Source organism: Propithecus coquereli, unplaced genomic scaffold (genome assembly GCF_000956105.1).
Source record: "Propithecus coquereli isolate 6110/MARCELLA unplaced genomic scaffold, Pcoq_1.0 Scaffold344, whole genome shotgun sequence".
Lineage (NCBI taxonomy): Eukaryota > Metazoa > Chordata > Mammalia > Primates > Indriidae > Propithecus > Propithecus coquereli.
The window spans coordinates 510,230-520,554 of record NW_012149108.1 but is presented as its reverse complement, the minus strand read 5'-3'; the positions used below and the strand labels follow the sequence as shown (position 1 = coordinate 520,554).

The 10,325-nt window shown below is 48.6% G+C and overlaps 1 pseudogene across 1 annotated transcript; it reads left to right on the top strand.

Annotated features, from left to right (window-relative positions):
* The first annotated feature begins 8,328 nt into the window (after positions 1-8,328).
* LOC105815763 lies at positions 8,329-9,485 on the top strand (annotated as a pseudogene). The gene has a single exon (XR_001137759.1). The product of XR_001137759.1 is annotated as a carbonyl reductase [NADPH] 1 pseudogene (transcript).
* Positions 9,486-10,325: the final 840 nt, after the last annotated feature.

Below are 10,325 nucleotides of genomic sequence, written 5' to 3'. Positions count from 1 at the left end.
GTGGCCAAGATCCCCCTTGTCCACACCTCAGACTTCGGAGCCCAGGATGCAGCCATTCTGTTTTGTAAACCGCTGTGCAGCCTAAATTATATAGCATTTGTGTAACTGCCCACTTATTTACCCCAAACTGCAGCTTCCTTTTATAGATTGCTCCTAAAACAGTCTGTTGTGAATAGGGGCTTAGCCACGGTCAGCCTTGGGCCAATTTCTTGGCTCATGTGGCCAGAGCACCAGCCCATCCCTGTCCTGAATTACAGTCTTTTCACACTGACCACCTGCGTCTGCCTGTGTCCCAGGGGGATCAGGCTGATGGAGGCAGTTGGCAGGGAAATGAAGCCCGTGATCATCTCTCAGAGCAAAACAACCTTGATAACAGGGCCATCAAAGGGAGGGGCTGGGGCCCATCTCCAGGCCCTGCAGGGTCCTGGCTCTGGCAGCTCCATTTGCCCAGACAGCCCAGTGACTTCAGTCTCCTTCAGAACCTTTGGGACAGTGTGGCACCAGCAGAGCTGTGGAAACAGTGTGGTGACACACCCCAGTTTGGATCACAAGGACCAAAGGGGACCCTGAGGAACATCAGCCTGTGGAAGCCAGAGAATCACCGAGTGACCCAAGACCACCCAATACAAAGGACTGCAAAACAAGCTTTGAGGTGGTACTGTCCGGCTCTGACTCTCAGGGGCAAGAAGTGCATACACAGCCTGGTGTATCTGACCCTTGCCACCCCCTTTCCTGATCCCATTTCCTGCCAACTTCCCTGCCATCCCCCAATATACACAGCATTCCAAAGCCTTTGTCAGCATTTCCCAGTTAGCTGGCAGCCCTAGAGTGTTCTAGCCTGTTCTCTTCCTTATGCCAGGCCTCTCCACCCAAAGCCAAGGTTCCCTTTTAGTAAACAGTTGGGTAAAGGCCCAGCTGAGATACATTTGAAATCCTCTAGGGCTGCAGTCCCCAACCCCAGGGCCACGGAGAAGTACCAGTCCGTGGCCTGTTAGGAACTGGGCCGCACAGCAGGAGGTGAGTGGCAGGCTAGTGAGCAAAGCTTCATCTGCATCTACAGCAGCTGCTCCCCACCGCTCACATCACCACATAAGCTCCGCCTCCTGTCAGATCGTCAGGCATTAGATTCTCATAGGAGCTTGAACCCTACTGTAAACTGCACCTGTGAGGGATCTAGGTTGCGAGCTCCTTCTGAGAATCTAATGCCTGATGATCTGAGGTGGAGCTGAGGTGGTGATGCTAGCACGGGGGAGCAGCAGCAAATACAGATTATCATTAGCAGAGAGGTTTGACTGCATAAAAAATGTAATGAGCTTGAATCATCCTGAAATCTTCCCCCACCTCCTGGTCTGTGGAAAAATTGTCTTCCATGAAACAAGTCCCTGGTGCCAAAGAGGTTGGGGACCGCTGCCCTAGGGATCTTGCCAGCCAAAGAACAAAGGTTCATGTGTTATGATATGGATACTGTCTCCCCCAATTGGTTCATTTTATAAATCCTATATTGGATTTGCTTCTTCAACACCCTTTTGTTTGGCACCTTATAAGTTGCCAAGCTCCTTCACATCCACAGTTTTCTTTCCCAGAAGCAAAGAATATGTCTTGCCATTCCACACTCCTGTCTGGGCTGCCCTTTACTACTTTGTCTTCATAACAAACATCTGCTCACCCTTCAACACTGTGTCCTGGCCTCCTCAGCTCCAAGCAGACCCTGTCCCAACCCGCTCTGTGCCACCCTATACCTGGTGAAGACTTTCATCAGTATACTGCAGTTGTTCACAGGCAGACTTGTACTGGTAAATAAAGCTCTGGTTTGTACTGTTGGCCACTTTCCATGGTGTAAAGTGTCACCATGGTGGATTTCAAGCCACCAATGAGATGTCACTGACAAGCTGGAAAAGAGGCACACATGGGTCTCTGGACAGCTGGAGTGAGCCAGCTCCAGCACCCATCATCCTTCTCACCGAACTACGAGCTGGTAAGGTGGTGACGACAGGGTTCTGTCTTTCCCTTTGCACCACCAGTGCCTAGCACACAGAAGGTGCTCAATATATGTTGGTGGGACTTCTGCCACCTCTGTTGCCTGGGCTAGAGTGCCATGGCATCAGCCTAGCTCACAGCAACCTCAGACTCCTGGGCTCAAGCGATCCTCCTGCCTCAGCTTTCCAAGTAGCTGCGACTACAGGAGCATACCACCATGCCTGCCAACTTTTCTATTTTTAGTAGAGACAGAGTCTCACTTTTGCTCAGGCTGGTCTTAAACTCCTGAGCTCAAGCGATCCACCCGCCTCTGCCTCCCAGAATGCTAGAATTACAGGCGTGAGCCACCGTGCCCAGCCTCAAACTCCTTCTTGAACAAAGTCTTTCTCAAACTAAAGTAGGCTGAAGAGAACACAATTTGGGAGTCAGGCTGCCTGGGATCAAAGCCCAGCCTTGTCACTTAACAGCTATGTGACCTTGGGCAAGTTACTTAGCCTCTCTGTTTCTTTGTCTGTATAGTGGAGATTACAGTATCCACCTCATAGGGGTGTTGTAAGGGTTTGATGAGGTAATATATCTGTAGCCTTTTGAACAGTTCCTGGAGTAAGCACTGTTGGAAAATATTATCACAACTATTATTATGATGATTTTCTGTCCTCGTCTTTCACTGCTGTCCTACTTGCCCACTCCCTCAGTGCCTCCTGCATAGTCCATGTGGATTTCCATCTCCTGACCTTTGCTGAAGCCACTCCCACTGCTCAAAGTGTCCCACACTCTCTCTTCTCCAGTGACTCACATCCTGTCCCTCCACAGTGGGTGCCCTTCTCACCCTCCACCCACCCTCTCACTGAGCCCTTCCTCCTCTGGTCTTCCAGTGCCCTTGGGTCTGGGAAACAGATCTCATCACATGTGCTGTTCATAGACCGAATGTCTGTGTCGCCCTAAAATTCCTATGTTGAAACCTAACCCGCAAGGTGATAATGCTTGGAGGGATGCTTTTGGGAAGTGGTTAGGTCATGAGGGTGGAACCCTCAAATAAGGGATTAGTTCCCTTACAAAAAGGGCCCCAGATGGCTCCTTTGCCCTTTCCACCATGTGAGGACACAGTGAAAAGATAACCTTGTATGAGCCAGAAACCAAGCCCTCAATAGATGCCAACCAAATCTGCCCGTGCCTTGATCTTGGACTTCCCAGCCTCCAGAACTGTAAGAACTATATTTCTGCTGCCCAGTTTACAGTATATTGTTATAGCTTCCTGAATGGGCTCTGTTCACAAACTCTGTTAAGCACCTCTTATACGCTAGGCCCAGGGCTGGGCTCTGGGAAATCAAATGTGACCCTGCACATTCCTCCCTCGGAGGAATCTGGTCGGGGAGAGAAACAGGCAAACAGATTCCAATATGCCGGCGAGTGCTAAGGTGGAAATCTGCTCCAGGTAGAGTGGACCACAGAGATAGGATGGCCAGCTTTAGCAATAGCCCCTCAATGTAGCCAGCACTTTACAGTTTATAAAGCACTTTACTTCCTTTTCTTCATTTAATCCTCACAGCACAGCTCTGAGAGAAGCTGTACAAGAGGTGCTTGTTTTTCATAGATGGGAAACTGAGGTTCAGGGAGGTGAAATGACTCACCTGTGGTCACACTACATGTAAGTGTAGTGCCTAGCACATAGTAGGCCCTAGCCTAGGCTAATATTAAATTGATTAAATATCATTTCATTCAAGTTAAGTGGTCAAGTTGAAGTGAGAACCCATTCTGAATCCTCCTTTGAGATTATTTCCTCTCAACTGTGAGGCCAAGGACAGAACCAGGCTTCCAAGTGCCAGGACTCTGATCCAGGCTTTTCCACTGACATTCCAGGTGACCTTGAGCAAATCACTTCACTGTCCTTCACCTGAAACCTTCCTCAGCAAAATGCAGCAAGGTAGAGCTGGTCTCCACCAGCCTGAAGTGTCTTCTCGCCAGAGCAGAATGGAAGGGTGATCTTCCTACCCATTAGAGACATGCAAGCAGAGACCCCAAAATCCCTTGATGGGGCTGTCATGAGGACTTCCAGCTAGGGACTGGCCCCTAGTGTCTTGTCCCACCCTTTCACCCTGTGAACATAAACCCATGAACATAACACTGAGTGATGGAGCAGCCCTGTGATTTCTGTATTTTCCATTGTGAAATGCTGGACTGTATTAAGTGCTACTGCGCATAAAATGACCAGGCAAAGTGGAATACTCCAGTGGCATGTCACACCACTAACACTTGCATGAGCGTAAATGGACAGCTGTTGTGAGGGAGGCTCACTCCACTGAAACGTGGTGCTCCTCACCTCCTTAGAAGAGAAGCCAGGTCAGACAAACTAAGCCCCCCACCCAGCCTCCTGCCCCACCATTCCTGAGCAGAGAGAGGTTCTCCCTTATGTGGCTGCTAAGAGAGAGGGAACCTGTAGGGGACTATCAGAACGTGCCATTCGTTGGCTATTTTTTGAAATAGAATCTGGAAGTGTGCTAGAAGGAGACTTAAGACTGACCATCAAAGGTGAAGAGGAAAGAGAACTGGCTTTGAGTAGAGCTGAGCAGGTCCCGACTCTGGCTCTGCCATGGCAAGCACTGCCACTTTCTCAGTCTCAACGACTTCATCCATGAAATGGGGATAAAATACCTGCCTTGCCTACCTCAGAAGGTGATTACAAGGATTGAGGGAGAGAATGCATGGACAGCGCCTGGCTGCCTGCATGTGGGACAGAGCTCTCAGGAAGCAGGTGCCACATCTCATGCTCTATATCCCAGCCCTCAGCGCACTGCCTCCAAAGGGGAGGTCCTCGGTTCACATCTGTTGAATAAGTGACTGAACTCCACTGCTTTACCCACAAGGAAACAGGCCCAGAGAGGCGGAGGGACTTGGCCTGGTCCACAGCCAGGGTGGGAAGAGCCAAGGCTGGACCTTGGGACCCCCAACTGCCCAGGCCTCTCTCTCCCACACACTGCCGTGCACGTGCAACATTTGGCAAAGCCCTCTTTGCACTTTGGAGCCTTTCTTCTTTCAGCCACTTGGTTGGTGAGTAGCAGCTTTGGAACAAGAACCTAGATCTGCCAGACTCCAAAGCTACAGGCTCATTTCATGAGACCCACCAAAAGCTCATGTGGGGCCTGAGCAGCATTTTGGATTGTTTCCCAGTCAGGGGTTTAGCTAGTTCTCCAAGTGATGAGCCTCAGTTAGGACGATGCTTCACCACCCTACTTCCCTACAAAAGCCTGGTACTGGACAGCAGCCAGACTCTGAGGACCAGGCCCAGTGCCTGCCTCCTCACTGGCAAAAGTTAAGAAACAGGATATACTGCCTACGTCCATTCTAAGACACGTATTTTTTCAAATTTCAGCATCTCTGAAATCAGGATGAGGCTTAACAATTAATGGTATCTTAAAATTATAATTGACAGCATTTATTATTATGTTTTGGAACATAAAATAAACTTGTCTTGGAACTGTCTGAGATGAAATGAAATCCAGCATTGGCCAGCCAAGGCAATGTCACTGCAGGGCTGTCTGTAGTTTTCCCTGGGATATTTATTTATTTATTTTGAAATGGATCCTAACTTTGTTTTTTTAATATTTTACCAGAAGTTTAACTTTTTTTACTACAAAATATTAAGGGGGTACAAATATTTTAGGTTACACGAATTGCTTTTGTAATGCTTGAGTCCTGGCTACAGGTGTGCCTGTCACCCAAATAGTGTTCATTATACCCATTAGGTAGCCTTTTACCCCTCCCCCCCATTGATTTCCACTGAGTTTTACTTCCCTCTGTGCACGTGTGCTCATTGATTAGTTCCAATTTCCCTGGGCTATTTAGACCCTGGAGGCTCACTTCCTTCGGAGTTCACTGTGCCTTATTTCACCATAGGAAAAACAGCCAAAGCCAGAAAGCAGGCCACCTGCAAGCCAAGGAGAAAGGCTCTCACTAGAAACCGACCTGCTGACACCTTGACCTCTGACTCTCAGCCTCCAGAACTGTGAGAGAAATAAATTTCTGTTGTTTGAGCCACCTAGTGTGTGGCACTTTGTTACGGCAGCCCTAGCGAACTAATACAGTGAGAATGCAGACACACAGAGAAGTGCAACAGCGAGGAAGAGGCTGAAGGGGGACTTTGTACCCAGGCTGTCAGTGCACAGCCCACACTTCCAACCACAGCCTCCTTGAGAGGAGGCCTGTGGCTCCACTCAAAGCAGTGCCGCTGCCCAACGCCTCTCCTGCTTCCCAGCACCCAGGCAGCCTAGGGAGGTCCTGGTAGCTCCTCTGCCTCAAATTCTTCCAGCTGAGTATGGAGTGTAAATCCAGGATGGGCCTGGGTGGGACAGAGAGGAAAAGATGGACCACGATGGTGGGGCTGAGAACAGAACATACACACACACCCTTGTATCCCGGGTTCTTGTCTCCTAGAGCAGTGGTCCCCAACCTTTTTGGTACCAGGGACCGGTTTCATGGAAGACAATTTTTCCACGGACTCGGGGTAGGCGGATGATTTCAGGATGATTCAAGCTCATTACATTTATTATGCAGTCAAACCTCTCTGCTAACGATAATCTGTATTTGCAGCTGCTCCTCTGTACTAGCATCACCGCCTCAGCTCCACCTCGGATCATCAGGCATTAGATTCTCATAAGGAGCTTAACCTAGATCCCTCGCATGTACAGTTTACAGGGGGGTTCACACTCCTGTGAGAATATAATGCCTGATGATCTGACAGGAGGCGGTGCTCAGGTGGTGATGTGAGCGATGGGGATTGGCTGTAAATACAGATGAAGCGTCACTTGCTTGCCTGCTGCTCACCTCCTGTTGTGCAGCCTGGTTCCTAACAGACCACGGACCAGTACCAGGACCACACTGAAGGGGAAACAGGGGATAGTCAGAGATGCCTCACCAAGGAGGATGCCCTTATGCTGCGTATTGAAGCATGAGTAAAAGTTTCCTAGGCAGACAAGGCAAGGAAGCTCATTCCAGCCATAAAGGACATCATGTAAAAATAACAATGGCTAATATCGATAAAACACTCCTCGTGTATCAGGCATGATGCTGGGTACTTTACTTGCAGCATCTCATTTAGTTCTCACAACAACTCTGTGTGATAGGTACTATCACCAGGTTTATAGATGACAAAATTGAGGCTCAGAGAGGGTGAGTAACTTGCTCAAAGTCACACAGCTATTAAGTGATAGGACCAGGATTCCAACCCTGATCTGCTGTCTCAGGAGCCTGTGCTCTCACCACTATCATGTTACTATCTTTGTGCAGAGGCCTAGAATTAAGAGTTAATGAAAGAATGGTAATGTTTCCTTAATAATTTCTCTGATTTTTCTAATTGTGATTAAGTAGAGTCAGGTTTTTCTCCCACCTTCTCTGACCAAGGATGAGAGAAGTGTCAGGTCCTGGGATGCAATGGACTCATTCGGCAGTGAGATGGGACAAGGGAAGACGTGCCTGGAGCTTGTTTATGTTTGGAAGGCTTTAGGGCCTTGTAACATTTTCGATGTTTTTTTTGCTTTGCCTTAAAGAAAACCCAGACAAACCAGAAAACACTTCCTCTCCAAAGGCCCCACCATTTTAAGAAAAAGGGAGGAGGATTCATTTCGTGAAGTCCGTCCAAGTTGACTCAATGCCCTACTGGCCAGAAGCCCCAGCTTGAGTTTGGAGTGTTTTGTTCTGCTGTTTTTGAGGACTGGGTCAGCAAAATACATCCCAGGATCGTTTGTCTGTTTTTCCCTGTTGCCTCATGATTTCCAGACAAGACTAGCCAAAACTCACTCTCCCACCAGCACTCTCAAAGAAGTCCTCTTTGGCATGAAATGTAAGACAGAATTAAGAAAGGTTCAAAGATGCACGAAGGCTTTTCAAATGTTCCATGCCCGGCCAGGGTGGTGTGAGAGAGAGCAGAGCTGGCCGCCAGGGGGCCGGGGGTCTGGCCTTAGCTCTTTCTCTCACCTGCTGTGTGATGTGGACAGGTCCCTCTCTCTGACTTGTTTCCTTGTATGTGAAGCAGTGGAGTCAGTTATTCAACTTGTTATGTTTGTTGAAAACATGAATGAATGACCTTCCACAGACAGCACTGTGCTGAGGGCTGGGGATACTGAGCATGAGCTGTGGTCCCTGTTTTAAGAGAGCTCTCAGCCCAGGGCTGGGAGTAACCAGAAAAGGGAACAAAGTAGAGAAAGTCACCTCCTTTCTCTAGCTGGAAAGGCAGGTGGGGTCAGGAATGGAGCATCTGGGCTGGTTATTTATTTATTTATTTATTTACAGTACTTTGAGTCACTGTTTCATGCGCTGGACTTTAAAGGGCAAGTAGAGGCTCACATGGTCTGCGCAGCTCCAGGGCCTCGGCCTGATCTCTTCTCCACGCAGTTGCCCCACGAACCCCGCTCAGCCATGTCGTCCTGCAGCCGCGTGGCGCTGGTGACCGGCGCCAACAAGGGCATCGGCTTCGCCATCGTGCGCGACCTGTGCCGCCAGTTCTCGGGGACGTGGTGCTCACGGCGCGGGACGTGGCCGGGGGCCAGGCGGCTGTGCAGCAGCTGCAGGCCGAGGGCCTGAGCCCGCGCTTCCACCAGCTGGACATCAACGACCTGCAGAGCATCCGCGCCCTGCACGACTTTCTGCGCAGGGAGTACAGGGGGCTCGACATGTTGGTCAACAACATGGGCATCGCCTTCAAAGTTGCTGATACCACGCCCTTCCATATTCTAACAGAAGTGACCATGAAAACAAACTTTTTTGGTACCCGAGATGTCTGCACAGAGTTACTCCCTCCAATAAAACCCCAAGGCAGAGTGGTGAATGTGTCTAGCACGGTGAGTCTCAGCGCCCTTAAAAGGTGCAGCCCAGAGCTGCAGCAGAAGTTCCGCAGCGAGACCACCACGGAGGAGGAGCTGGTGGGGCTCATGCACAAGTCTGTGGAAGATACGAAGAAGGGAGTGCACCAGAAAGAGGGCTGGCCCAACACTGCATATGGAGTGACGAAGACTGGCATCACGGTCCTGTCGAGAATACAGGCCAGGAAACTGAGTGAGCAGAGGAAAGGAGACAAAGTCCTCCTGAATGCCTGCTGTCCAGGCTGGGTTAGAACCGACATGGCAGGACCCAAGGCCACCAAAAGTTCAGAAGAAGGTGCAGAGACCCCTGTGTACTTGGCCCTTTTGCCCCCAGATGCTGAGGGGCCTCATGGACAGTTCATATTAGAAAAAAAGTTGAGCAGTGGTGAGCTGGACTCAAAAGTCCATCTGCGTGCCTCATTTTGTACCCTGTCCTGATTTGACTCAAAGGACATTTACAATGTCAAAAATATTCTTATCCACAAAAAAAAAAACCATAATATCTCTACCAAGCACTCATTAATGTACTACTAATGGAATAGGCTACTCATTCAGTTGACTACTAATTCTATGAAGTTTTGTGATTTCCTTTGTGATGTAAGGGGAGGAAAATGTGTAATTGCTCAAAATAATGAATGTCAATAGATGAATAAATGGTTCAAGTACTCACATCTGCCTGTGGGTACCAAGAAAGCAGACAATATGTAAACCATGAGCACAGCTGGACTTGTCCCTTGGGCTTTAGGGAGACGTGGACAGTACCACAGAAGGAAAGACAGCTGACTTGGTCTCTTTAAAGAGCCAAAGTCATTCTGGAAAAACAACCACTTGCAGTGTGTGAAACCTAAGTGGGGGCTTATATGAAACACCGGGGCATAAAAGAGAGACAAGGGTGTTGTTAAATCTCTTCAGTGTAAATATGTTACGTAGCAATGAAGTGTCGTGAGGTCAACAACATTAACATGTAATGTTATATATGATGTAAAATATGTACAGAGAGATGAACAGAGATTTGGAAATATAACAGTTTTCACAATTGTTGAGAGAAAAAAAAAAAGGGCAAGTAGAGTTTGCCGAAGACAGAAACTAGGGAAGGGCATTCCAGCAGAGCAAAGGCTTGGCAACTTGAAAGAGCAAGGTCAACTCTGCAACAGAGGCACTGGAGAGGACTGGCTGGGAATGGTTAAGGGTCTGGGCAGACTGCCTGGCTTCAAGTTCTGGCTCTACCACTTGCGGGCTCTGGGACCTTCAGCAAGTTATTCCACCTCTCTGAGCCTAATTTCCTCATCATACAAATGGAGGTAGTAATTCCACTTACCTGAGAGGGTTCTGTAAAGATCAGATGAATTAATGCATATAAAGTGCTTAGAAAATGACTGGTACCTGTTACTCAATGGATAATAATTATCAATATTACTATTATTCTATGTACTTAGTCTGTGCTAGAGGCTAGCTACAGCCTAGGCTAAGTAAATTAGCTAAAAACGTCTACTG